The sequence below is a fragment of the Hakea prostrata genome, chromosome 5 (genome assembly GCF_041222555.1).
Source record: "Hakea prostrata isolate BN-2017 chromosome 5, UWA_Hpros_2, whole genome shotgun sequence".
In the NCBI taxonomy this organism is placed as follows: domain Eukaryota; kingdom Viridiplantae; phylum Streptophyta; class Magnoliopsida; order Proteales; family Proteaceae; genus Hakea; species Hakea prostrata.
The window spans coordinates 54,737,449-54,765,368 of NC_142604.1; the positions used below are offsets into that span (position 1 = coordinate 54,737,449).

The 27,920-nt window shown below is 36.6% G+C and overlaps 1 pseudogene; it reads right to left on the bottom strand.

Moving 5' to 3' along the window:
• Nucleotides 1-24,022: 24,022 nt before the first annotated feature.
• LOC149016603 (F-box/kelch-repeat protein At5g60570 pseudogene) lies at nt 24,023-25,174 on the bottom strand (annotated as a pseudogene).
• Between the last annotated feature and the right edge of the window lie 2,746 nt (nt 25,175-27,920).

The window sequence follows — 27,920 nt, forward strand, 5'->3', positions numbered from 1 at the left end:
AACCTCACCTCAAGCCCAAGTGAAGTGGTCCAGAAGAGAAAGGTGGATTAGAGTCTCAAGTGGAGGACCCTAGTGGAACCTTACTTTAAGCTAAACTTAGATGTGAGTTTTAACTCTGATGGTTCTGGAGGGTTCATCATTAGAGCCCATATGGGAGAGGTTCGTCTTGCACTTATGATCCCAGTCCGTTTTGTTGATGTCTTGCAGGGGGAGGCCTTAGCAATGAGTTGGTGAAGGGATCGACCACATTGTTGCTGAGTCTGATAACTTGGAACTCATAAATTCCATTAATGTAGGTGCGCCGGTGGTCGTAGTAGCAAAAGAGCTTGTATCGGACATTACCTAGTTGGGTATGTCCTTTGTGGACTATAAGTTTTCTTATGTTCCCAGGTTAGGTAACAGTGTGGCTAACTGCCTGGCTAGGAAGGCCACGTCTATTTCGGGGAGGACTTTTTGGCCACTTTCCAATCCTTGGTTCCTTGACTCGATGCTAAGCCCAGTGTGTTGTTCCCGCCTTACTCAATAGAAGTTTATTTACAAAAAAAAAAAAAAAAAAAAAAAGAAGTAGGTTTGAACAAATTTAGGCTAACAATGTTTTATTGATGATAAGGATGATTCAAATTTCGAAATAAATACATGTGATAAGGAATAGATGTTAGTTAAAATTTCAAATCGCAAGTGATAAGGTTGTTATAAAGAGTTCCACTTGTATACAAACTTTAATCAAGTAATGTAACCAACTCAAAATATAAATGTACCTCATCCATTCATGTGCTGTGATATGGGAAGACTCTCAAGCATAGACTTCTACAATTGATAATACGAACACAAGATATTATGAACATAATAGAAACAACTCGAAGGAGCACAGAGATATAATGTGGTGCACACACCAATGCCAGTGTACTATGTCCACAACTGAGAAGAAGAACTCTTAGTACTATGTAAGAAGAATATTACCATGGAGATCTCTCAACCAATTGCCAAAACAACTTTACAAAAACTTTCACCCAAAATCATAAGATGAAAATCTCAAATCACATAATGACTCCATAAGAGAACATATGTACATATTTTATAGAATTTAATAAGGATAAATAGATTGACGGTCCAGTCATACCATACCTCCCATAGGGGTGAAGCCATCTACTTCCATAAAAAATCTCACAAATTGAGGTGTTGAGATCGTCCATCAATTAACATATATTGGTATAGGTCAATCTTCAATACCGGATTCAAAAATTTGGATCATACATAATATCAACCGTACACGATATTCATTTCATGTGTCCCCATAATCAATAATAAGAGTGAAGCACTCAAATAACACAATCTTTTTTTTTTTTTGGGGGGGGGGGGGGTGTGTGGTACAACAGAGCTTTTTGTATATAGGGGATAGGAATATTACATCTATCATCAGCGAGAGTCAAATCTACAATCTCTTCACTAAGAGCCGTTGATCATTGCCAATTGAGCAATTTTAGCTTTGATAGTCTTTCTATTTTCTTTGAGTTTGACAGAGCAAACATATTCTTTAGAGGAAACTTTAGTAAGTCCAACACACAACTTAACTTTAGGTCAATCTTCTATACCAGATTCAAAAATTCAGGTCATACATAATAGACAACTTGGACGATATAAATTTCACAATGTCCCCATGTTCAATAATAAGAGCAAAGCACTTAAATAACATTGTCCTTTCTCTCTCTCTCTCTCTCTCTCTCTCTCTCTCTCTCTCTTCAAATACAAGGGAATTTTTTTTATATATAGGGTATAGGGATATTTACATATGCCATCAGCAAGAATTGAATCTACAATTTTTTCACTAAGAGGTGTTGGTCATTGCCAATCAAACAACTCAGCTTTGACAATCTTTCTATTCTCTTTGAGTTTGAAAAAGTAAATGATATAGGAAACTCTAGTTAATCCAGCACACAACTTAACTAATTTTGCAAGATTTTGTAAATAGACCTTACACTCGCTAGATGATATTTTACATATTATGCTTCCTCATGATTATATAAATTCACTCTTTGCCATAAAAAGAGTGGAGAAAAAAAAAAAAAATAAAGATTTCTTTTTGAAAACTGAAAATTACAAAACAGTTCTGTATTTTCAAACATTTTTCAGGAGTATTTTCTCCAAACGAACCTATTGTTATTGTGACAACAGATTGAAGACGAAATCTTTGAATGGTATCGACATAGAAAATTAGTGGTGAAATGCTAGCTTTTTTTTTTTCTTTCTTTCTTTTTTCCTTCTTCTTTCGTAATCGGTGCCATGCTTGACTTGGGTGGATTGCATGTCGTCCTCATTAAGTCAAGGTACGTCGTTAGGGATCCGACATGCATGTTCTTCAATGAAGGCAATGATCAAAAGTCACTTTCTCACACAGTCACTTTGGAGCTCATTTTTCCTCCATAGACATCATCCACAGCAAGGCGATGCAGAGAAGAAGTTGGTCAAACTATATGGAGGAAAAAAAAAAAAAAAAAAAACTCAGAGTTCATATTTAGTGTATGTAGAAGTTGAAATTTTACTTTTAGGAAATATTTCAAGGACAACTTAACATAATTACGAAAATAATAAAATCCTCAGAATTATGTCAAATTAGCAATTCCCTTTTTTTTTCTTCGTTAGAATAACTAATTGTTTAGGATTCTATTTTACTAAGGAAAATATTGTAAAATCACAAGAGATTAAGAACAATTTTAGAAATCATGAAATTGTCTGACTTAATGTAATTTGCTAATGAAATGTATTATTGTACAAAGTTAAGACATTTTAAGGGTTCATTGCCAATTCGGTAAAGTTTTGAAATATTTGTATTTTTACCAATTATCTTGAGATGTCTTTGAAATTTTGCTTTTTTATTATATTATTTGCTGCAATTATACAAAAGAAGAACTACATATAAAAAATAGTTCTTGGATCATTATGGAAAGCAACAAAAGAAACATGCATTAGCATCAATAGGTGGTATGGTCATTTTGCATTATCTTGCAGTAATGTTCCCGGCTTGATATCTGTGTACTTGTGTTCCTATCCAATGATTTATCTACACTCTATTTTGTAGACATGAGAAGAGTGTATGTAAGGGATAAGTATCTAAATTCAAATTCATATTCAAATTCACCGTAACTAACTCTATCCTCGATTGATCTTATCTCCAACCGATCAAGAAGAGTTTTGAGTTATGGTTAAAGTATCAACAAGTTATAAAGTTTGATTGTAAACAAGTTGTAATTCAAATCAAATATTCAAATTGTAGTTCAAATAATATTAATATACATTTCCCACTCATGAATTAGAGTGTGGAAGAATTCTTTAAACAAGATTCTAACTTGGTATTAGTTTTTCAACCTAGCACCACCATTGCCATGGCTTCTCCTCTGATTTCACCTACCAACATCTTTCTCTCTTACCTGTAAAGCTTGATCGAAGCAACTATCTCTTTTGGAAATCACAATTTCTCTCTTCATGCACATGACCTTTATGACTATGTCGATGGAACCAATCCAACTCCTCCTCAAACCATACCCCATCCTTCCATCACATCACCCACATCAACCTCCATTCCTAACTTTGCATATTCTCAATGGCGCAAGCAAGACCAGATGATCTTATCTTGGATCATTTCATCCCTTTCTAAAAGTGCTCTTTTTCAAATAGTTGGTCTTACCAATTCCCATGCTGCTTGGAGTTCCCTTGGACAATTAAACAAGTTGTAATTCAAATTCAAATATTCAAATTGTAATTCAAATAATATTAATATACATCTCCCACTCATGAATTTGACTGTGGAAGAATTCTCTCTTAATCGAAATTCTAACTATGTAATTTTACCATGTGGGTGATTTATCCTTTTGGGGAATTTTTCTATTTTTGAGAAATTTTCAATGCCACCCCTGAGATACCCCTTAAAATTAATGGCACCCCTTGAGTTATCCAATTTTTCAATTTGGATTGTATAAGGTGAAAATATTGAAGACATTTCCTGTTGATAGGAAATCATAATTAAGGGATGATGTAAGTAAGTTAAATATTTTAAAAGGATAATAATAACCTAAAATGAAAAATCCATGACTTTTTTTTTCCGTCTCTATACTATCTGTGATTACTTCCTCTCTCTATCATAAATCCTCACAAAATTTGAGACATATGAATCATAAATAAGTAAATACTAACTAAGACAAATGGTGTTAGTAAGGGGGCGTCTGTCTTACTCAAAGAGTAGCACTAACATTAGAGGATAAGGGTTGCACTGAATTTTTCATTTTTTTTGGGGATAAACTTTGAGAGTCATCCTCACGTCGTCTTAATTGAAAAGAATGTGGATGCTTTCCATGGTTTGTTCACACTGACCTTGTTAGCTGCTCGAGGAACTCTAATGGCCAAATTCTATGGATGGGTTGCAGAAGCAATAAATGAAGGTGAATGATATGGTTATGGAGAAAGTCTGACTGCCCAACTACTCTAATGTTCATAAATTGGACCAGCAACTTGTAAACTGATCTAACCTTATCAGTAACAGTACTACTAGTAGTGATAGGAGAAATGAGAAACTAAACATTTTTTATTGGCCTTCAGGGTCACCTAATTTGTAATCTAAGCACAACTTTTGGGTTGAAAATAGAGTTATGTAGGTTCTAGACGGGTTCAAAATAATTTGAACAAATTTAGGCTAACAATGTTTTATTGATGATAAGAATGATTAAAATTTCGAAATAAATACATGTGATAAGGATGGGACTTGGTTCAAATTTCATATGGCATGAGATAAGGTTGTTGTAAAGAGTTCTACTTGTATGCAAACTCTAATCGACTTGACAATCACGTAACCAATTTGAAATATAAATGCACCTCACTATCCATTCACGTGTTGTGATATGGGAAGACTCTCAATCATAGACTTCTACAATTAATATTGTTATGTACAATGAACAACAAAAAATTACGAACATAATTAGAAGCAATTCGAAGAAACACAGAGATATAATGTGGTGTACACCCCAATGCAGTGTGTTATGTCCACAACTAATAGTAAGAACTCTTAGTACATGTAAGAAGAAGATTACCTTGGAGATATCTAAACCAATTGCCAAAACGGAGTTACAAAAACTCTCACCCAAAATCTTAAGATGAAAATCTCAAATCATATAATGACTTGATAAGAGAACATATGTACATATTTATAGAATTTAACCAGGATAAACAGATTGACGGTCTAGTCGTACCATACCTTCCATAGGGGTTAAGCCATCTACTTCCATAAAAAATCTCAAAAATCAAGGTGTTGAGATCGTTTGTCGACATATGTTGGTATAGGTCAATCTTAAACACCGGATTCAAAAATTTGGATCATACATAATAGACACCCTACATGATACACATTTCATGTGTCCACATGTTCAATAATAAGATCAAAGCACTCAAATAATGTTGTCTTTCTATTAGTATTTATTTATCTTTTTGGTACAAGGAGACTTTTTGTATATAGGGGATAGATGTATTACATAGGCCATCAACGAAAGTCAAATCCACGCCACCTCTTCATTAAGAGGTGTTGATCATTACCAATCAAGCAATGCAACTTTAATAGTCTTTCTATTTCTTTGAGTTTGACAAAGCAAACATACTCTTTGGAGGAAACTTTAGTTAGTCCAAACACACAACTTAACTTATTTTGCAAGATTTTGTAATAGACCCTAAACTCTCTAGATGATATTGCACATATTATGTTTCTTCATGATTATAAAAATTCACTCTTTGTCATGAAAAGAGTGAAGAAAATATATATGTCTAGATTTCTTTTTGGAAACTGAAGATTACAAAACAGTTTTGTATTTTCAAGCATTTTTCACGAGTACTTCCTCCATGCGAACCCATGGCCATTTTGACAATAATTTGAAGACGAAATCTTTGAATAGTATCAACCAGTACAATTTAGTGGTGCCATGCTTGCTTGGGTGCATTGCATTTAGTCCTCATTTAGAAGTTGAAATGTTACTTCTAGGGAATATTCCTAGGACAATTTAAGATAATTACGAAAATTATAAATATTTTGAAATTATGTCAAATTAGCAAATACTTTTCCCCCTGTTGATCACTAATTGGTTAGAGAAAACGACGAATATATCCTTAGATGCATTACACTGTATCTTACAATATAAAATATCGCAAGAAGAAGAAAATCATAGAGAAAGAAGATAAAATTCAGGATTCTGTTTTACTAAGGGAAACACTGTAAAATCACAAGAGATTAAGGACAATTTAGAAATCATGAAATTATCTAACTTAATATAATTTGCTAATGAAATGTACTATTAACTCCGCCAATGCTTTGCTGTCAATACCAAGCCTGGGTAAAGGAGGAGGGTTGGTGCGTCATGACCACTTTTGAAGTGCTTGGGACCCTCAAATGCCCAATATGGGTTAGTTGAGGCAATCATTTGGGAGCAAGAGCTTTGGCCTTTAAGGTTTTAAGACACGTTTTTTTTGGGGCCAAAGATGCAATAAGATGTCGTAGAGTATGTCAAAAAGTGTCATCAGTATCAAATACATGCACCAGTGCAAAGGCAACCAAAAGATCAATTAACCCTAATTTTTAATCCAATCCCATTTGCCATGTGGGGAATGGATATAATTGGACCACTACCACTGGTGCCAGGAGGCAAGAAGTTTGTGGAGGCAACTATCGACTACTTTACAAAATGGGTAGAGGTAGATGCATTGGAAACCATAATGACAAACCAAACGGAGAACTTTTTAAGAAACCAGGTGATATATCGTTTTGGATTACCAAAAGTCTTGTTTACAGATCATGGAAGACAATTTGATAATGACAAGTTCAAAGACTTTTGTGCTCACTACCCACATCAAATACGAGAATTCGTCTGTTGCCTATCGTTAGTGCAATGGCCAAATTGAGGTAACTAATCGAACCATTTTAGATGAAATAAAAAGGCGAATAGAAGATGCAAGATCAATGTGGGTTGAAGAGTTACCCAACATCTTATGGGCCTATAGGGCAACAACATGAACTCTAATTGGAGAAATGCCGTTTAAATTAGCGTATGGATCAGAAGCATTGGCTCCAATGGAAGTGGTGGTTGGATCCGAGAAATTTGAGGCTTTTAGCCCAGAGGCTAATAAAGAAGGGCTATGGGTGAATCTCGAATTTATAGATGAAGTCAGAGAACAAGCATTATATAGAAACATAGAGTATCAACAGAAGACAACTCATTTTAACTCTAGGGTTAGGCTAAGGTCCTTCAAAGTAGGAAATTTGGTCATCAGAAGAGCATTGATATCTGATCCAAGAAATGTGGGAAAACTAACTCCAACATCGGAAGGCCCCTACATGGTGGAAAAAGTGGCTAGCATGAACACTTATTGGTTAAGGGATCATAATGGGAATCATCTTCTAAGACCATGGAATGTGATTCACCTGAAGAAATATTACCTGTAAGACAGGAGTTTCAAGAGAAAGGTTTACTTTGCTGAAGAATTAGAAAATATACTAAGTAAAAGATATAAGAAAAGGAAGTTCTTTTTTCCAAAAATGTTGAATATATCATATTCTAAAGGCTTCTAATCAGACATATTCTAAAAGCTTCTAATCAGCCAGGATTTTTAAGGCTTTTAATCAGCTAGGCCTCTAATCAGCCATATTCTAAAGGCTTTTAATTAGCCAGGCTTCTGATCAACCATATTCTAAAGGTTTCTAAACAGCCATATTTTATGGGCTTCTTCTAATTAGCCAAGTTTATGACCAGCCAACTTTCGGCTCATGCAAATTTATAGCAACCGCTACATTCGTTCGGCTACTATCCAGCAACTAGGGATGTAAATGGATAACTGAAATCCGCTTCCGAATTCGCATTCGCATCCGTTTGAAGGGTATCCGAATCCATCCAATTACTAATAGGATGCGGATATGGTATACCCCTTTCTTACCGATTATTATTCGTCCAATAAAATTATCCGATTAAGTTATTTATTTATATTTATTTTTCTTATTTTTATAAATTTTTTACTTGTAATATGTGACTATTTTTCTAGAGTTTCTACTAAAGTAGCTACCAAAGTTGCTAAATTCTTAAATTTCAAACCTAGCCCTCACAATTAAGGGGTAAGATGTAAATAGGAAGTCAAAAACTTGTATTCAATCTGTATTCATGTCTATTTAGAAGAATCTACTTAAGAAAATAACTATCCGATTATCATCAAAATTCGATTGAATTCGTCCGAAAACCGATAGGATATTATCCGAATCCTTCTGAATATAATAGGATGCGGATATTGGTATTACCACTATCGGATCCGAATCCGGTCCATTTACACCCCTACTCACGACTCCCGGCCGCTTCTTTGGATGTCCATGAGCCCAAATCCTAACATTTGCAACCTTACCAATGCATGATCAACAGTGGACCACTGAATCTTCGCACAGACTGGTTACCGCTATAGGATGAGACAAAATCACATCACCGTCATCACAGATCATTCCGCTTCAATACCCCATCGAAAGGGTAGTAGCATATATGAGTACCTAGCCATACAATCTAGACTCCTTAGGTATGTCATCTGGCAATCATGATAGTGCTATGGGTGTCGTAGGCCAGTGTCCTATACCACAACTCTTGATATCCCAAGCAATGGATAACCAAATGGATACCTTCAACCATGATTACATCACTTCATTAATCATCATGATGTAATTAAGCATTCAACATTTCGTAACAATTAAAATACATTAATCATAATTCACAATTCATAATCAACCATAACTCATATGAACATACTGATTACAACAAGTTACAAGATTACATATGCATTAGAAGTTATAGTAAAATCACACAATTCAAGTCTCTCTCTCTCTCTCTCTCTCTCTCTCTCTCTCTCTCTCTCTCTCTCTCTCTCTCTCTCTCTCTCTATATATATATATATATATATATATATATATATATATATATATAATGAGGGTGTCCTTACCTATAGATAAGTAAAAGCTTACTAAAGTGCAGCTAGATCTCACTCACAATAGTCCCAATATACCTTAGAGATCACCTAAAGATAGGTTACGAAGTTACATTAAGGACATGAGTCAAATCAAAGCAACAACCAACTTCACAGGGCTACTGTGACCTAGCCGATTGCTTGGGGTGGTAGGTTGGCCAAGCGACCGCCATAAGTGATCGATGCTGTTCCAGACTACTTTTAAGTCCGAAATTCCAACTTTTGATCTCCCAATTTTAATCTGACTTTGGATGATCTAAATTTGAATTTCATCCTTAACGAGCCTACAACACAAGCACGAACCAAAACCCTAGAATTCTAATGATTCGATATTCACATCATCTCCTTCAATTAGATCTATCCTTTATTTGAAATGCAAGGATCCGTTTTCGAACATGATCTAACCGAGATGATGGGGAATAGAACCAAGACAATAAACTCACTACCAATCCAAGGAGAATGGATCCACACCATTCAAAGAGATGAGGAAAGAAAAATTAGAGGTTGTGAGATCGACTTACCTCCAATTGATTTGCAAAATTGACGAAGGATTGGATCTTCTTTGCAAATCATGCTTCTTTCACCTTCCAGCACATATTCTCTACCTCCTAACCATCCTCAGCCGTAATCCCGAATATAAAAATGAATAAAAAGGTTGAGATTGGCTATAGATAGAAGACTGGGGAAAATAAGGGTTTAAAATGTTGCAAGCATACCTAACGGTTGGTTGGGGCGGTTGATTGACCAATCAACCGCCTTAAGCAACCCCTCTAGTACTTTTCAGTACTTGGATGTTTTGCTCAAGGGGTTGATCCCCAACTCAAACCTAAGCCTCTATAGCATGTGGGGGAGTTCTTACCTTGATTCCGGATATCTTCAATCACACCTTGACTTTGACTGGTGATCCACTTTCCCAGTCCATCAGAGTTTCTACAGGTTCTTCTTTGAATTCCCACTAAAGCAGGTTTTTCATCAGTAGAATCAAGATCCATGGACTCAAGGTATGGATCATGGACTTCAATCCGGATACTCCACAACTTAATATGGCTGGACCTTCAAGTACTTGGACTTGCAATACGGATTCCAGGTTAGAATTACAGGGGTTGTTACAAGAGGAATCAGATGACTCACAGGGGTCGAAAGATAGAGGAAGATAAGTATAAATAGGAAAGGAGTGGGAGTTCAGGTAAGAGAATTTATATTTTCACTTTTCGTCTTAAATGGAAGTGAACTCTTTCTCTACAATTTGAGATATAGAAATCTTCAAACTAACTTAGACAGATCGGCGATCACAGTGACCGGCTCTATGTCTAACAATCTCTCTCAGTGATTGTAGGATTGGATTCTCATCTACAGATTCTCATTAGATTGGCTCAAACGACTTTGACCAGCGTTAGATTGGTCTGCTCAAGTGTTGGAGTTGAGCGGTTTGACAACTAGCTAAATTCTTTACCAATAGTATGAAGTTAAGACATTTTAAGGGGTCATTGCCAATTTGGTAAAGTTTTGAAATATTTGTGAGTTTTACCAATTATCTTGAGGTGTCTCCGAATTTTTTCTTTTTTATTATATTATTAGCTACAATTATAGAAAAGACCTAATACATATAAAAACACAGTTCTTGAATAATTATGGAAAGCAACAAAAGAAACATGACATCAATAGGTGTAATGGTCATTTTGCACTATCTTGCGGTGTGATGTTCCTTGAAAGTCACTTTCTCCATAGCAGGTAGAAGATAAAAAACCCGGCTTGATAACTGTGTACTTGTGTTCCTATCCCTCTCCTCCTATGAAATGATATACCTACCCTCTATTTTGGAGACATAAGAAGGTTGTAATTTTACCATGTGAGTGATTTATCCTTCTGATGACTTTTTTTGGGAAATTTTCAATGCCATCCATTGAAATTCCCCTTAAAATTAATACCACCCCCAAGTTATCCTATTTTTCAATTTGAACTCCTATAAGGTAAAAATATATTAAAGACATCCCCTGTTGATAGGAAATGAAAGTCTTTTTTTTTTGGGGTAAATGATAGGAAATCACAGTTAAGTGATGATGTAAGTAAGTTAAATGTTTTAAAAGGACAATAATAACCTTGAATGAAAAACCCATGCTCGATTTGTTTGATCGTCTCTCTACACTATCTGTGACTACTTCCTCTCCCTAGAACAAATCCTCACAAAATTTTAGAGAAATGAGTCATAAATAATTTTTAGAGGATAAATTGGTTGGGGAGTGGGGGGAAGGAGAGGGATGCTGCACTGAAATTTCCCTTTTTTTTTTTTGCATAAACCTTCTGGAGAGTCCTCACCATGGAAAGAAGTCGCAGAACGCCCGGAGAACGGCGCGGGACGGCAACGGAACGAGGAAAAAAAAAGAGCAACACGACGGAAAGCACAACCCAAACACAAGACAAGACCAAAAAGGAAAGAACGGAAGAAAACCGAGAAAACAAAAGAAAAAAGTAAAACACAAGAAAGAGCAAACAACAACAGGACGCAAAAACAGCCAAAGGGAGGGAAAAAACAGAAAAAGGAACAAAAGAAAAGAAGAGGGAACCAACAGCCGAAGAAGGCCGAAGGAACACAAAAGGGCAGGGGAGAAAAGGAAAAAAAAGAAAAAAAAACAAAGCAACAGCCAAAGTGATAGGGAAGAGAACAGAAATAAAGGAAACAAAAAAGAAGACAAAAAAACGAGATAACCCAAAGCCTAAGAGAGGCAAAGGAACAAAAGGACAGGAAGAGAATTAAATGGAATATTGGAAATAAAAACCTTTGACGAGGAGGCCACCAAAATATTGCATAAAAATACCAAAAAAAAGGGGGGGGAATACGCGGATCGCGCTGGGTGCGCGGCGAAATGTCCGAAATGTCGTTCCCTGGTCCTCACGTCGTCTTTATTGAAAAGCATGTGAAAACTTTCCATGGTTTGGTTACACTGACCTTGTTAGCTGCTCGAGGAACTCTAATGGCCAAATTCTATGGATGGGTTGCAGAAGCAATAAATGAAGGTGAATGATATGAAGAAAGTTTGACTGCCCAACTACTAGTAATAATAGTAGTAGTAGGAGAAATAAGAAATTAACCATTTTTCATTGGCCTCCAAAGTCTTTGGCTCTTTGCCATCTTCTAGTAATCAACTCTTTCTTCAAGTATAGTTGCGTCTGAGACCTTCACATCGCAAGTTCTATATTTGACTGGTCATCGATAAGATCATTAATGTAGTTTGGTGAGCAGTTGAATTGAGTGAGCTCAAATCTGAAACTACACATGCACTGAAACTGATTGAAATTTTGGGTGGTCAATCTCCAAGTTCATTTTTATTTCTTTGTCAGAATGTCTTTCTCCGTCTTTCATTCTTTATGCATTTGGCCATGAGCCCATGACAACCATACCCATAATGCCAGATTTGCCCGTTTCTTCTCATAGCTCAACCCTAAATAATTTCTTGTACAAAAAAGTCAGTTGGCCCAATTGATGCCCGAGCATTTCCTTAGGCCCAGTAAAATAGCCCACTAGGTCCACTAGCCTAAACAAAACATCTAGAAGACCGTCACCAATTTCGAGTCAAGTTTACAATAAACCTTGTGTGAACCTTAATAGAATTAGCACGAGATTTTAAATGGATTGAAAGTTTTGGAGAAGTTTATTTTCCAACGCAACAAACGGTGAGTCATTTGCTATTTTCTAAAGGGAGTTATGACCATTTTGGTGAAAGAGGTTGAATCTAAATGCCTACCTCTGTGGGATTCTTAGTTTTGTTTAATTCTCAAGGCCATTTCCCCACTTCCAACACATTGGAACTATTCTCTTTTGGATGACTTACAACCAGCTACCTCTTCATATTTTCAATGTCTTATATAATGGTATTCTCAAGTTTCAAAAGTCATTATTTAATGTGAAAGTTAGCTAGTCAAACTAGTCAGCCAATTTCAAGAAATTTCAGAAAGTTGTGTTAGCATAGAGGAATGTTTCAATGCTCATCTATGTAACCTTTCTATTGTGAGTAAAATCAACAACATATTGGAATGGTATTTGAGTTTTGCTTTTGACTTTAGAAGGTGTTCTTCTAGTTCTGCTCTTACCCTTGGGTGGATTTCCTTTGGGTGGCAAGTGTATTATCTTAGAGTACTGCTTATTTGTATTACCTCCTACTTATCTATTCTTTCCGGCGTCACCAATAATCGTTGGAAAAAAAAATATGGCTAGTATAAGACTTATCTGATTGGTGCGATACAAGAAGACATTAGTAACACCGTTATGAATCTTCAAGTATAAGATGTACATGAGTTAAGTTGTACAAAAATGTACTCTCTTTAAGACATTTGTTGGAACCAGAATATGGGCAAAAGGTATAAGACTATAGAATGAATGAAATAAAACTTTTATGATTTAGTAGAACACATATCTTTGTAGAAGTTGAAGAAGAAATCGAACACATCCCTATGCATCCGTATGTCGTAGAAGAACAATATAATAATCAACAACAAGAACTCGAACAAGGTGAGTTGAGGCGTATATTATCAGTACTTTTCCTTAAGGTATTTGAACGCCCCTATAGTGCAGACTGGGTTTGACCGTGGTGTTCTCACCTCCAAGATACAACAACTCCTTAGTTCCAATGGCATGCACTCCAATGTAATCTACTTGCAAAGAACGTCCGAAGGTAGTACTCACAAACTCGTCAAAACTACTCACACCTTGATAAAAAACCAAAAGACTAATACTTGTGTTAAAACTATTAGAGTAACTAGGGATCAACTCCTCTCTTTATATAGAATTGAAGAGGAAGAGACACCTATAAAAGGTATCTCTAGAAGGTACCTTCTAGATTATGTCTTTTCCCTTAAGTCCTATTTGTTAGCCATTCAAACAAGACTTTCCATAGACTACCCATTGGCTATTTAGGTATTTAAATAGGGAATAACATTACTTCTAACTCTTCATTGTAAAACAAAAAAAATATATTTTGAATCTTATATTTAAAAACAAATTTAAAATTCCAACGACATTTGAATGCCCCTTTCAGTGAAGATTGAGTTAACCTTGGTGCCCTCACCTCCAAGATAAGATAACTCCCTAGTCCCAATGGTATGTACTCTAAAGGCAACTACTTGAAAAGAATTTCCAAAGGTAGTCCTCAAAAACTTGCACACAAGACATACATTTTGATAAAAAAAAAAAAAAAAAAAAAAAAGGAAAAAGAAAAAAGAAAAAAGAAAAAAGAAAAAGAAAAAAAAAAAAAAAAAAAGAAAAGAAAAGAAAAGAAAAAAAAAAAAACCAACAAACTAAGATCGGTTCAAAAGTTGTTAGAGTAACCAGGAACAAACTCCTTTCTTTGTACAGAAGAGGAAGAGGGACATCTATAGAGGTATTTCTTCAGAAGACACCAAACGGTGTCTTTTCCTTAAGGTTTGTTTTTTAGCCATTCAAGCTAGTCTTTCCAAGAGTACCAATTGGCTATTTAGGTATCTAATATGGAATACCATCACGAAATCAGATCCTCCCCACCTAGGTGGGGTTTTCCCGATCCACTCACCCTCATAGTTGGGTTGCCACAAGCCTGCCATGTACCATGGGCTGGCCGTGTGTGAGAGAGAGGGGATGGATGGGAAGACAGGCTGCCAGGGTGGAGAGAATCTGGACACATAACATCACCTCTAGCCCTTCTTTATAAAACCCATAAATATTTTGAATCTCACACTTTAAAAATCAATTTAAAATTCCAACAATAATCTCCACCATGGGCAGCCCTAGCCTAGCTAGGTTGCTACTGAATAATAGGCTGATGGCAGGCTTGGGTTAGCTAGGTTTACCAAACTTGGAACCTTTATGTGTGAGGCTGCTTGTGCACAAGTTGGCTGGTGGGTCAGTTGAAAAAGGTGGCTTGACCCTATTTCAAGGTTTATGAGGCAAAACCAAAGACCAAGATCAAGAGTAGTAGAAAGGAAAATTGTTAAATAAGTCTTAAGCCAATTAAGCCAAGTTAAGAGATTCTGTATTGCACACTTATATGGAAGAGAAGGTACACAACACGTATAGTGATAAAACTATTAATGCAGATTCCAAAGACCATATCAATCCACATCAAATTCCAAACTAAGTACTAATAAAGGACTGTAATAAGTTCTCAATTTCTCAAAGTAATCTTTAACAGCCTATGGTAATCAAACCGTCATTGCAAATCCTACGACTGCTTTTTTTTTTTTGGTAAGAAAGTCTTCTTTATTAAGCAACAGGCAGAGCCGAGGAGGAAGAGCAAAGCGCTCTCAACGAAGGACTGGAAATGAGCCAAACAGTCACGCCCGAAAGTGACTGGGCCCTCCGGGCTAGGAAGTCCACAACTAAGTTGATCTTCCTAGAAATAAGAAAAAACGTACAATGAGAGAAAAAGTTCTCTAGGTGCAGAATATCATAAAGTATGCAACCGACCGAAGAGGGCCTTGGACTTGTTGGCTGATGAAGGAGGTGTATGAGTTCTTTGCAGTCCGATTCCACAATAACATTTTGAATATCTTCACTTAGCCCATAAAGGAGAGAAGATCTAAGTGCAAGAGCCTCCCCCTGGTTAGCCGAAACGCCCGTTGTGGGTTCTGAGATATAGCAGAAATGACAGTGCCCATGTGATCTCAAATCCTACGGCTGCTACTTATATATTAATTATAAGCTTCAATAAAGAGATAGAGCGACCTAGGGATCCAAGCTCAAGGCATAATGCAGACGCATCAGATTAATATTAATGTCAGAGGGTCTAAGGACATCAGCTTCATGGTTGTTATGAGCTTCTAGGAAATAACCGGCGATTCTAGGGCTCCATATATAGTCACGGACAAATGTAAGCAGCAATATATTCTCCAATGGAAGTCCCATGCATGAAAGATCAATCTGCCATGAACATGTTTACCGAGTGAATTGACACAGACCATAATGCCATTGGAAGCTGTAGATATCTAGAACAAGTAGTATGATCTACGTTCGTTAATACTATTCTAAACCATAGAGAACAAGTAATCAATCTGAGCTAAGAAAAATGTCCAGAAACAATTCTCAAGGATAGTAGAAACATCCAAAACTTCTTCACAGTATTTAAAAAAAAATCAAGTAGTAAGAGTACTGTTCAAGAGATCAACCAACATCAAGCATCAGTGCATCACAGTATCTCTCTGCTAACATTTTATCATGTTCAACTGATGACATGCAAAAGAGTTCCAGAAAATTCTCTTTTAAATCGAGCAGCTTAGGATAAATTAAGTAATTAGAACTCAACCTGGGAGGGAATAAGTAAAGGAGCAACTGAACCAAAAGGATCCATATTGGTCTCTTCATTCTTGTAAAACCTTCTCTATCTTTTTTACCCTATCATTTCGTTGTTTAAAGAAAAAAAATCTACGTGAGGCTCTTCATTCTCCTCTAATTAATTATCGATTAAATCACAAGAAAACTAATCTTCATCTCAGGAGCTGCTAGTTCCAGTGATATTTTCATCACTGTTTGAGTTGTCACAGAAGCTCTATTTTCAGTCCGATTACCTCTTGGAAGGAGAAAATAAAAACTACTTTATCAAGAAAAAAAAAAAAAAAATAGTAGTTGACAAAATTTACATCAGCATCAGATAATTGAAACTTTCTAGCCAGGAACTTTTTCACTATCAGAACCGTTGGTTCCTGAGTTACTCCAGGAGCTTTTCTGGTAGATTCAAATGAAAAAAAGGTAAAAAAAGAAAAGGAAATTAGGTTAGCGTTCCATTCATTTTGTATCTCTTTTAAGACGAGCAATGGAAAAAGAGCGTAAACATCTAAGATGCTTGCACCACTCACCTCACTCGAATGTATGCTTTGTCAAGCTGAGGCAGGCTTACTCCTTCCCTGCGATCATGAGCTACGATCAAATTTTTTTTCTTATAGAAAAGAAAAAAGAAAAAAGAAAAAAGAAAAAAGAAAAAAGAAAAAAGAGAAAAAAGAAAAAAGAAAAAAGAAAAAAGAAAAAAGAAAAAAAAGAAAAAAAGAAGAGAAGATTTGGAGGGTTCATTGAGGAGAGCTACTGCTAGATCCACTTACTCATTGGGCTCAGAGATAAGACAGAACCACACACCATTCGAATCGCTTCTTTGCTGGGCATAAGTGATTGCGAGGGGGTGCAGCTGCACTTCCCTAAGTTGCACATGTAGACGAGAAACTTCAGAAGGCACCAGAGGATCTTCATTGCTGGAGCCATTTGGAAGCTCTGATGCTAATTCTGTTCCAAACGGCTGCTGTGCCTCCAATGTAGAGGAGGCGGAGGAGGATGCTGAAGGTGCAGCAACACTAGCATTCAATCTGCCGCGCTGCATTCCCCTGCTGGGACCGAGTGGAAGCTCAAATAAGTTATCCTGATTATTGTTGTTGTTGGACGAAGAGAAATCCATGAGTGCTGCAGCGGTGAAAAAGATGGACTGGGATTAGGTTTTCTGTATTTTGGTCTGGGTGGTTTTTATAGAACAGCAAAGACTGGAAGGAGGGAGAGTCTTTGCTGTTTTCATTCTAGTATGATCTCCCACAAAGAGAAATTGATTTCTTCCTTCATTTCTGAACATTTAATGCATTTATTATCTTTAATCCTCTTCCTGCATAAACGCTACCCTAATGTTTCTCTTTTTGGTCCTATTGGGATTGGGAACCCAAAAAGAGTCATAGATGACAACCCAGGGATACCTATGCTTCCGCTAGTATCCAAAGCTTTCCTTTTCTTATTTATCTTGCAGTTGCACCATATTAGGGTTCCTCATAAAAGCTCAGAGAGAGATTAGGATATGTTAAAAACCTTCATGTACTGAAGATTACCAAAATTCCTTGTGGGAGAGTGTTTCAGCTTCTTTATTAGTGGGTTCTGGTTTTGAAACATTCCTTTTATTTGGTTGTGAAGAATGGGTTTCTTCAAAGGGCCAATTGAGTGAGAAATGAAACTAAAAACGTAGAAAGACTGGAGACAAATTCGACATTAACATAATTTTCTTTTGTTCGATGAATCAGTTAGCCATGGAAGGGTAAGAATAGAGAGTAACTGTCATTCAGCAACAAATGTTATTTTTGACTATATGCTGCAAGCGTGTAGAAGTGCCAAGAAGGTCTAAAGTGGAAATGACCTTTGTAGAGTTGGAGATTAAGACAGTTGTAGTAGAGGTGCCACTTCTACCCTCATGGGTAGAAGAAGAACCTAAAAAAAACCTGAACGTGCAGATTTTAATCTTATGCTACTTGGACATTTTGTTAGCAACGATTGAAATTAGAGCAAATTGCATTTGCACCCTAAAATGGAGGCATTAAAACACTAACACCTCACTTAATGTTTGAAAAACATAGACACCCCAATTCATTAAATACATAAGTCCATTATGTTAGTGAAACAATTAACCAACTGTTTATTTTTCTTTAATTCCAAAATGCCCTTACCAAAATCTGAGGAAAAAAAAAAAAAAAAATCCAACAACATTGTCTTCATCAAATAACCTTTGTAGGCGGAAGAATGTCTTTTTATTTTTTTGGGTAAATGCGAATAGGATTTCTTGGAAGGGTATATAGTCTTTGTGATAATATAATTAACCGTTCTAACCGAATAGAACCTATGTGTTTTTCAAAAAAAAAAGTGGGGTGTCAATGCTATAAAGCCTTCATTTTGGGGTGCCAGTGTAGTTTGCTTTTGAAATTTTGACACATAAGCAGCAAAATACTTCCAAAGCTTATGCCTTGTTTTACTATTGGATGTATTGTATTGCTCATGTGATGCGATTTAAATGGTCAACAATAGCGGTTGTAGAACACCTAAATAGAAAAGGATCAAAATCCCAAAGATTTATTGTTTTCTCATAATTTTTTTGTCTAGAATTGAGTTTTGTGTTTGATGTGTATTGGAGATCCATGACTTTAGTTACAAGTACTACTCTAGATGCTACTAGACTTGTCTATCAACCAACGAGAGAAAATGTGTTTCATGTGGTGTATAAATTAAACATTACTATATCTTTATCTCTTTTCTACAATAGGGAATAGATATATCATTTCACTGTAGGAGAAAAATTAGATGCCTAATGGCTAACAAAAGCTACATAGTTTGACAATGTTTTTTCTTTCTTTATGATATGTGACATGTAAGTGCATATAAAGGGAAGGAAACTGAATTAAAGAGATTTTTTCCCCCTATAGAATCTATTGCAAATTGTAACATAAGTAATTTTGTCTGTTTGGTAAAAAGAAAAAAATATCACAACTAATTAATTTAACAATACTAGATGCGATCGATTTAATGGTGGTATTAAATAGCTCACATCTAATTGTGCTAATTATTATTATTAGTGTTTTGAGCTAGTAGTGGTAGTTATGCACTTGTCAATAAATGTAATATTCTCGTCATGAATAAACAACTTACTACCACCGAAACATGCATCATGCTCTATTACGGGAACACGTCTTCACAATGCACCAAAAATGCAGATCTTTAAAATGCCTAACCTCTATAGTTTGTCGTTTCTTAAGTTTAGGAAAAAGAACTTAGTCTAAAAATGCAAAGAGAGATGGATTTATGGGAGTGCCTACATAGATAATACTTCCCAATATATATATATATATATATATATATATATATATATATATATATATATATATATATATATATATATATATATATATATATATATATATATATATATATATATATATATATACTATTTTCTACCACTATAAAAGTACAAATCATGGAAAATGGCTCTATTTTCTATCCCAAAATCCCCTCAAAACCTTTTTTTCTTCTAATTAAAAGGTCATTTATATTTAAAAGCGAAAAAAGTAACATTAAATACACCAGGAAAGGGAAACACCATCAATCAACAAAATATAGTGAACATGGTTTGACTACACAACCATTCAAGTTCTTATTCTAAGTGTGTACCAAATAAGCTCCACCAATAATCTTTTACCCTCAAACTTTCACTAAAATGATGTAGTTAATTATGTCCAAAACTGTGGTTTATCATTCATAAAGTATAATATGTATTTGTAGATTACTATATTAATTATTATTAATTACCATTCATAGGTGTCACTAGTAGCTAGAATCTAATGGTATTTTCTCTCTCAAGTTAGCTTGGAATTGTATTAGAAGGCAGTACTGTAAGGTGGAGTGGCATAGGGCTATTTGGGGTGTGAACTTGCAGCCTCAAGAGAGTGCGTTTGTGTGGAGAATGTTGATGGGACTCCCAATAGATTTGGTGGTGCAAGGATGTGGTACTGCCTTGGCATCAAAGTGTATATTATGTGGTTTGAAGGTGGAGAGCATAGACAATCTATTTGTGCAGTGTGCTTTGGCAAAAATTCAGTGACCTTTTTACTTTTAGATGGGAGCCACGACAAATTATAGAAGAGGTATGGGCTTGGTGGCATAGGAAGGTCACAATCACCTCTTTAGTGAATGTGTGGTGAACAACTTTGTTTTGATTCCATACTTCACTTGGATGGAGAGAAACACTAGGAAGCATGATGGAGTTGGTCGAGGGGAGGATTGGGTGTTTAAGTTGATTCTGTTGGAGCATCAGTTGGAGACCTATAGTGTGGAAGGGGGGGGGGGAGCTTAGGAAGCTCTGAAGGTGAAGCCAAATGCAGCACCAAAAGAAGTGGTTTGGAAATGACCTGAAGTGGGCTGGTTTAAGCGTGGGGCTAATTTGGGACTCTAGTGCCATGGTGCTGTCCTCTTTCCATTGGTATTTGGTTGGTATAACAAGCTTAGAGGCTAAATTTCTGGGCTTGATGGAAGGGTTGGCTGCTGCTCGGTCCCTCAGTATTGAGAAGCTATGGAAAGAAACTGATTCTTTATCAGCGGTATTGGTAATGAAAAAGTTTTGAATTCCTTGGTGTGTGTTGCAGCTATCGTACTGGTTGAGAGCTTATGTAGAGCGCACTGATTGGAGGATTGCCCACTGTTTTAGGGATGCTAATCCAATCACTAACTTTATGAGCCTGGTTGTTTAATGCAGAAAGGTTGTAGATTCCGTCAATATCTCTTTTTCCACGATGGTGGGCAAACATGTCACTCCATCAATATTTCTTTTTCCTGTTGTTTATGAATGAAATTGAGAATGTATTGGAATTATATGTGAGTTCGGGTTTTTGGCTTTAGAAAAAAGAGTTCTAGTTTTGCTCCCCTTGGGTGGATATTCTTTGGGTGACAAGTGTACTATCTTTGAATACTCACTTGTATTATCTCTTACTTTTCTATTCTTTTCCAGCATCACAGTAATCCCAACCATGGCCAGCCCAGGTCCCCAGTGAATAATAGGCTGAAGGCAGGCATGTGTTAGCTGGGTCACCAAACTTGCAACCTTTAATTATGGTTTAAAACAGGCCCCTAGGGCATGGTCTCATCGGCTTGACAGTTATTTACTCACTTTGGGATTCTCACCTGATTCCAATGTATGCTTTTTAAGGCTGAGGCAGGCTCACTCCTTCCCTGTTTTCATGAGCTACGATCAAAAACTTTTTCAGAACCAAAAAGAGGTTTGGAGGGTTCTTTGAGTAGCGCTAGCATAGATCCACTTACTCATTGGGCACAGAGACAAGACATAATCTGATAACTTGAACTCATACTAAAAGGCATTGGTCTTCGCCAATGGGGCCAAACCTTGATGTTATCGCTGTTTGCATCCTAGTATAATCTCACACATAGAGGATATTGATTTCCTCAATTTTTGAACATTGAAAGCATTTATTATCTTTACTCCTCTTTTCATAACGGCTACCCTAATGTTTCTCTTTTTATTCACATTGGGGTTCAAAACCCAAAAAGGAATCATAGATGACATCCCAGGGATATCTTGTGTTTTCCAAGTATCCAAAGCTTTTACTCTTCTTATTCATCTTGTAGTTGCACACACATTAGGGTTCCTAAAAAAGCACAGAGAGATCTCGATTTTTAAAATACTTCATGTATTGTAGGTCACTGAAATTCTTCTTGGGTGAGTGTTTCAGCTTCTTTATTAGTGGGTTCTGGTTTTGAAACATTACCCGGTGTTGGTTTGAAGAATGGGTTTTTGCAAAATGCCAACTGCCTTCAAATTGAAACTGAAGAAAGAGAAAGGCTGGAGATAAACTGGACGTTAACATATATTATTATTTTTTGGTTAGATGAATGAGTCAGCCATGTAAGGGTAAGAATAGAGAGCACCTGTCATTCAGCAAAAAAGAGTTTTTTACAATGGCACGGTTAATGCAAACATGTTGCAAGCTTGTTGAGGTGTCAAAAAAGGCCAGAGTGGAAATGAGCTTTATAGTGAGTTGGGAGATCAGTATAGTTGCTGTTTTGAAAAGGTAAAACCCTAACAACTAAATTTGGTGAGAACTGAAAATTTTCTAAAACCCGTGATCTATTACAGGTTTTAGTCAATATACATAGGAAGAGTTACCTTATGGTAAAAGCACATTCAATTAGGTAGAGGACATACGTTACACGTGGATCCAGTATACACTATGAAAGACCAAAGATTTGAAGGTAGACAAGTGGTCTTACTTGTCAATGATGACTGTTCCTTTCAGGTAGGGATTGGGCAAAACCAAAATCCTCCCTAGTAACATAGTTGCGAACGTGGCAATCCAAAATCAACCATCGGGTTGTACGTGCAACATTTAGAATTTGAAGATATTAAATATATGTATCCTAGTAATGAGGCAACAATGTGAGCATGGTAGACAAAGTATGCAACTTGACACTAACACATACTGGATAACTAAAGCTATCAGTGAAGTTGGAGCAGCGAAGTGCTAGTGAACATTAGTAATGGCCGACTTATAAATGGTCACAAGAATGAACAAGTGCACCACCAAGTAATATTTATCCGAGTTCTGATTAGTTAAATAGATTGTTTCACCTCACTAATCCTTCAGATGACATAATTATGATGGAAAAATTTGTAAAGATACTGAAGTAAGCAGATTTGTATTTGTTATGATGCTCTAGTGAACAACCAATAACAATAATAGTTAGATGTTCTGGTCTAATGACGCTTTTCTTCATTTAACGGATGCTTAAGGCTCATATTCCTTTGACAAACCAAACAAAGGAATATCATTCAAGTTAATCTTACCTAGTTTTCACTAGTTTAAAAAAAAAAAAAAAAAAAAAAAAAAGTATTTTTTCCTCTGATTCACCCACTTCACCTTTTTCTCTAATCGTCTCTTGGCTTGTAAGTGGATGTATAAAGTTTGTAAAACTAACATGATGAGTTCTACTGAATATGCAACCATCTTAATATGAATGAGGAAATTTGGTCTGTACATTGTTATTGTTATGCAAAGATCATATTCCTTGTTTACCCAGAAAAATTAGAATCAATCTCCCTAGCATTTGTCTCCAGTCATTTCATTAAATTTTATTTATTTGGTAAGTAATCACTCTAGCTGTTGAATTCACCTAAAAGTTCCAAATACCAAAAGAAGTCCCCTATTCATTTGTTTTCATCAAATTTCATAGAATATCAGAAGAATGAGGTGTATCGTCGTTGGGCTCATATAGAGTTTGGATAGTTTGCATGCACTAATAGGTGAACATTCATTTGAGAGCAAATCATATGGTATTTTTCTTTTCATAAACACCTGTTCTTTTTTTATAAATCACAAAAATGAGACATGCAGTAGGCTCTCAGGTGTACGTTAGTTGATGGTACACACATCTAATTATAGAAATATATGAATACGAAAATTGTATATAGATAACTCAACACCTAGAAAGAGCTGAATCCAAAATGGGTAAATGACTACTAAATGGCAACAACAGTACAACTCAAAAGATACAATTATGCTCAAAGGCAACTGAGAGTGTATTTGAAATATCTAAACTTCTCAGATCATTGAGTTCATAGGTGCATATTTGGGGTAAACTCTTTAATGGTGCGTTGTCAAGTAGACTGGTCTAACCCTCCAAACGAAATCCAAACAGAGGGTATAAATCCAACTGATAAGATAGTCATGCAAGCATCAGCTAGCAACCCATCACTGCACAGTTTTGCACAAACCCACCTACTTTCTCTCGGGCGGAAAGAACTTCCCATTCTGGTCCCTCATTTCCATCCTCTGGACACCACGAATACAGCATGAAAGCATCATGAAAAGTCCCTGGACGTGCAGCAATGAAAAGCAACTTGTCATCACATCCCTTAAATGCTACACCCCAACCATTGATATTGTCAGCTCTGACTGGCAGTCTCTTCACAATATTCCATGTATTATTGGTTTTATCATATTTGTTCACTACATCTGTAGTTACATCAGCAGCATAAAGCTGATTCTTAACCACTGCCACGAGAGGAGGAGTCGTCAGACGTCCACCATGCCAACCAGGGATCATGTCAGTTATCCTCCTCCATGTTCTTGTCTCCATATTGAACTCTTCACCACAAGTTAAACGCTCATCTTGACTGTCAACTCCTCCAATAACGTAGAACTTGCCATCCATGAAGAATCCTGCGCAAAGTCTACGAGGAAAGCTCATATCTGGCAAACATTCCCAAGAACCCGATTCAGAATTGAAAAGCTCAGCAGATTTCTGAACACAGCTATTTAGGTTAATTCCTCCAGCAACAATGGCGATTTCTCCTAAGCTACCTGAAGCAAACAAGCATCGGGGATGATTCATTAAAGGGCCCTTAGACCATTGATCATCAAGCAAGCTGTACTTCCATATGGCAAACCCTGATAGTTCAAAACCAAAGACAAGGAGCTCGGTTCCTACTGCAAGAGATTCTCTGTCTCCATGTGTGAAGCAATAATCCCCTGGAATTATAGGTAACCTCATCCACCTACGTCTTGTAGGATCAAAAGCTTCCCAGGGCATATCGCTAGTAGCTAGATAAACCCATTGTTCAATAACACCCATTTGACGCCTCAACTTGTAAAGAACCCCAGTAGAAATCAATGCATGAATCTTTTTATTCACAGATGCAAGATTTGGGTAATCCGATCTGCTCGCCCAAATAAGAACATCCATTGCAATGTCATCATAGAGACCTGGTATAACATCACCTGATGATTGGCCCGTAGAATCTCCACCAGATCCTTGGGCAGCCATGGCTGGTGAGTTAGAAATTGGTATTTCCTTTTCCTTCTCTGCCTCTTGAGTGTATCTGTGACCCATGGATAACTCTGTAATATATATAAAGAAAGATTAGAAGACAAACAATAACTCATACGTCACAGCAGGAGCAAGAGAAGTATCAAAGCAAAGATAACGGATGAATCTGATCAACAGTTAACAGAGGGGCAAAAACTGAATAGAGAATTGAAATGGAATTGCATGCATCATGATACAATCAGATGAAACAAAAAAAAATTAATCTGAACAAGGAACCAAAGGGAATTCACGATCTGCATACGAACGAATTACGAAACTACATCAGTTTCAATTGACACGTTTTCAACCAAAGAAACATTATGAAAGTGGGGAGATGAAAATACCTGAAGAAAATGAAACGGATTATTAGCTTTAATATATATGCAGGAATATCTCAAGAGGAGTCCCCTTCAACAAGGCCAACAAAATGCTCTGAACCTCAAACCTCGTAGACAACCTGAAAATTTCTGAAATCCAGAAATTGCCGACGAACGGATCCAGAGAAAGACCACACAGTTCCGGTGTAAAAGAAAAAACTTTAAAACCCAGAAAGAAATGCCAGTAACGCACGGTCGCTCAGGAATCTACTGCGGTATATTTCAACGCAATCTCTACGTAACAGTCGACCGGAAAACGATCATTAATGCACGTTCTGGCGGATTCTTTCAGCTACACAGCCTTGCCAGATCTAATCAAAGAGAGGGAAGAGAGGGAATTTCAAACTTCAGAGAGTCTCTTCTTACGTCAAGAACCTCTTCTGCTTCTGCTTCTCCATCACTCTCACCCTTTAAAAACGAGTGTTTTTCAGGATGTTGCTTTTCAAAATTTGTTTTTACTGCATGCTTGCGCAGTCGGAAACCGTAAAAAATGGGAATAGGGTAGGACGGAACGGAGAAAAAGTGTGGAAACCCTAAAGCTAGCAAAAAGTAATTAATGGTCATCTACAACCCATCTTTTTTCCTTTTTTAGAGCTGAGATAACCCTGGCCAGCTTAGCGCGTCTTGACCCATCTTTCGTCCAAGAATAAATGCTAGGAGGACAGTCTTAGCTGTTTGTATCCAGGTATAATCTCCCGCAGAGAGAAATTGAGTTCTTCCTTCATTTCTGAACATTTAATACATTTATGATCTTTGCTTCTCTTCCATCATAACCGTCACCCCAATGTTTCTCTTTTCATTCCTATTGCGGTTCAAAACCCAGGAAAAGGGATCGTAGATGACAGCCCAGGGACACATATGCTTTCAGTAATATCCAAAGCTTTCCTATTCTTATTCATCTTGTAGTTGCACCCCATATTAGGGTTCCTCATAAAAGCTTAGAATGAGATCTGGGTTTGTAGAAAACTTCATGTACTGTAGGTCACTCAAATTCCTTTTGGGTGATTATTTTTGATGCTCGGTTACTGGGTTCTGGATCTAAAGCATTTCTTCATGTTGGTTGTGAAGAATGGGCTTCCGCAAAGTGGCAATTGAGTGAGAAATGAAACTGAAATTTAGAAAGACTGTAGATAACCTCAACATTAACAAAATTCTCTTTTGTTCAATGAATTAGTCGGCCATGGAAGGGTAAGAATAGACAAGAACTATCATTCAGCAACAAAAGTTATCCATGATACAGGGGTTAATGTAAAAAAATTGCAAGTGTGTAGAGCTACCAAGCAAGTCCAGAGTGGAAATGACTAGGGCTGCAACTGGGCCGGGCTGGGCCGGGCTTTTGCAATCCCAAGCCCAGCCCTATATGGTATAATTTGAGCCCATTCCCGCCCTAGCCCAAGTTCAGGGCCAATGATTTTTGTCCCTGGCCCTAAGTCCTACAGGGCCAAGCCAAGCCCATTCCCGCCCTAATTGGCCCTAATTGGGCCGGGTCGGGATGGGTTGGCCATGATTAGCCCTGATTGGCCCTAATTGGCCCTGTCCCTGGCCCTATCATTGGCCCTGATTGGCCCTAATTGGCCTTGTCCCTGGCTCTGATTGGCCCTGACCCTGATTAGCCCTGTCCCTGGCCCTGATTGGCCCTGTCCTGGCCCTAATTGGCCTTGTCCCTAGCTTTAATTGGCCATATCTTTGGTCGTAAATATCAAATGTAAGACATGTAGTAATTAAAATACATATTAAAGTAATTACATACTTAAATTCCAAACTCAGTTCTGGAAAATAAAATAGTAAAGATGTCAACAAATAATCCAAAACTTATATTCAATATGTATTTAACTATTTATACCCATTTAGATTTTAGAGAAATAGAGAAATCCAAATTTCTAGGGTTTTTTAATTTGCTATTTGATGAAAATTATGGTTATTATATGTAAGCTCGAAGGGAAAAAGAAAAAGATTTATCTCAATTCTCAATTAATTTCTAGCTTCTAAGACAATGGTCAAACTTCATTCCAAATTTCCAATTTGTCTTTTCCCCCAAGTTTCTCTCTCTCTCTCTCTCTCTCTCTCTCTCTCTCTCTCTCTCTCTCTCTCTTTTATTATGTTTTTTCCTTTGGTTTTTCTCCAGCAGCAAAAGAGTTAAAATTATTCATGAAATAGAATAAGTAGAGAGAAGAATTGTAATTAAATTTAGGCATATTTGAAAGTCAAGTCAATTATAGAGAATGTCACACAAACTCTTTTTGTAAACTTAGAAACATCAGAGATTCAGAATTCAAAAGGAATCTGATAAATGAAAATTTTATCTTCAAAGTCAAGAACTTAAGCCGTAGGTAGGTATGTTTTCATTCACAACTGTTCAATAAATTGATATCTTTATTCAATACAAAAAAAAT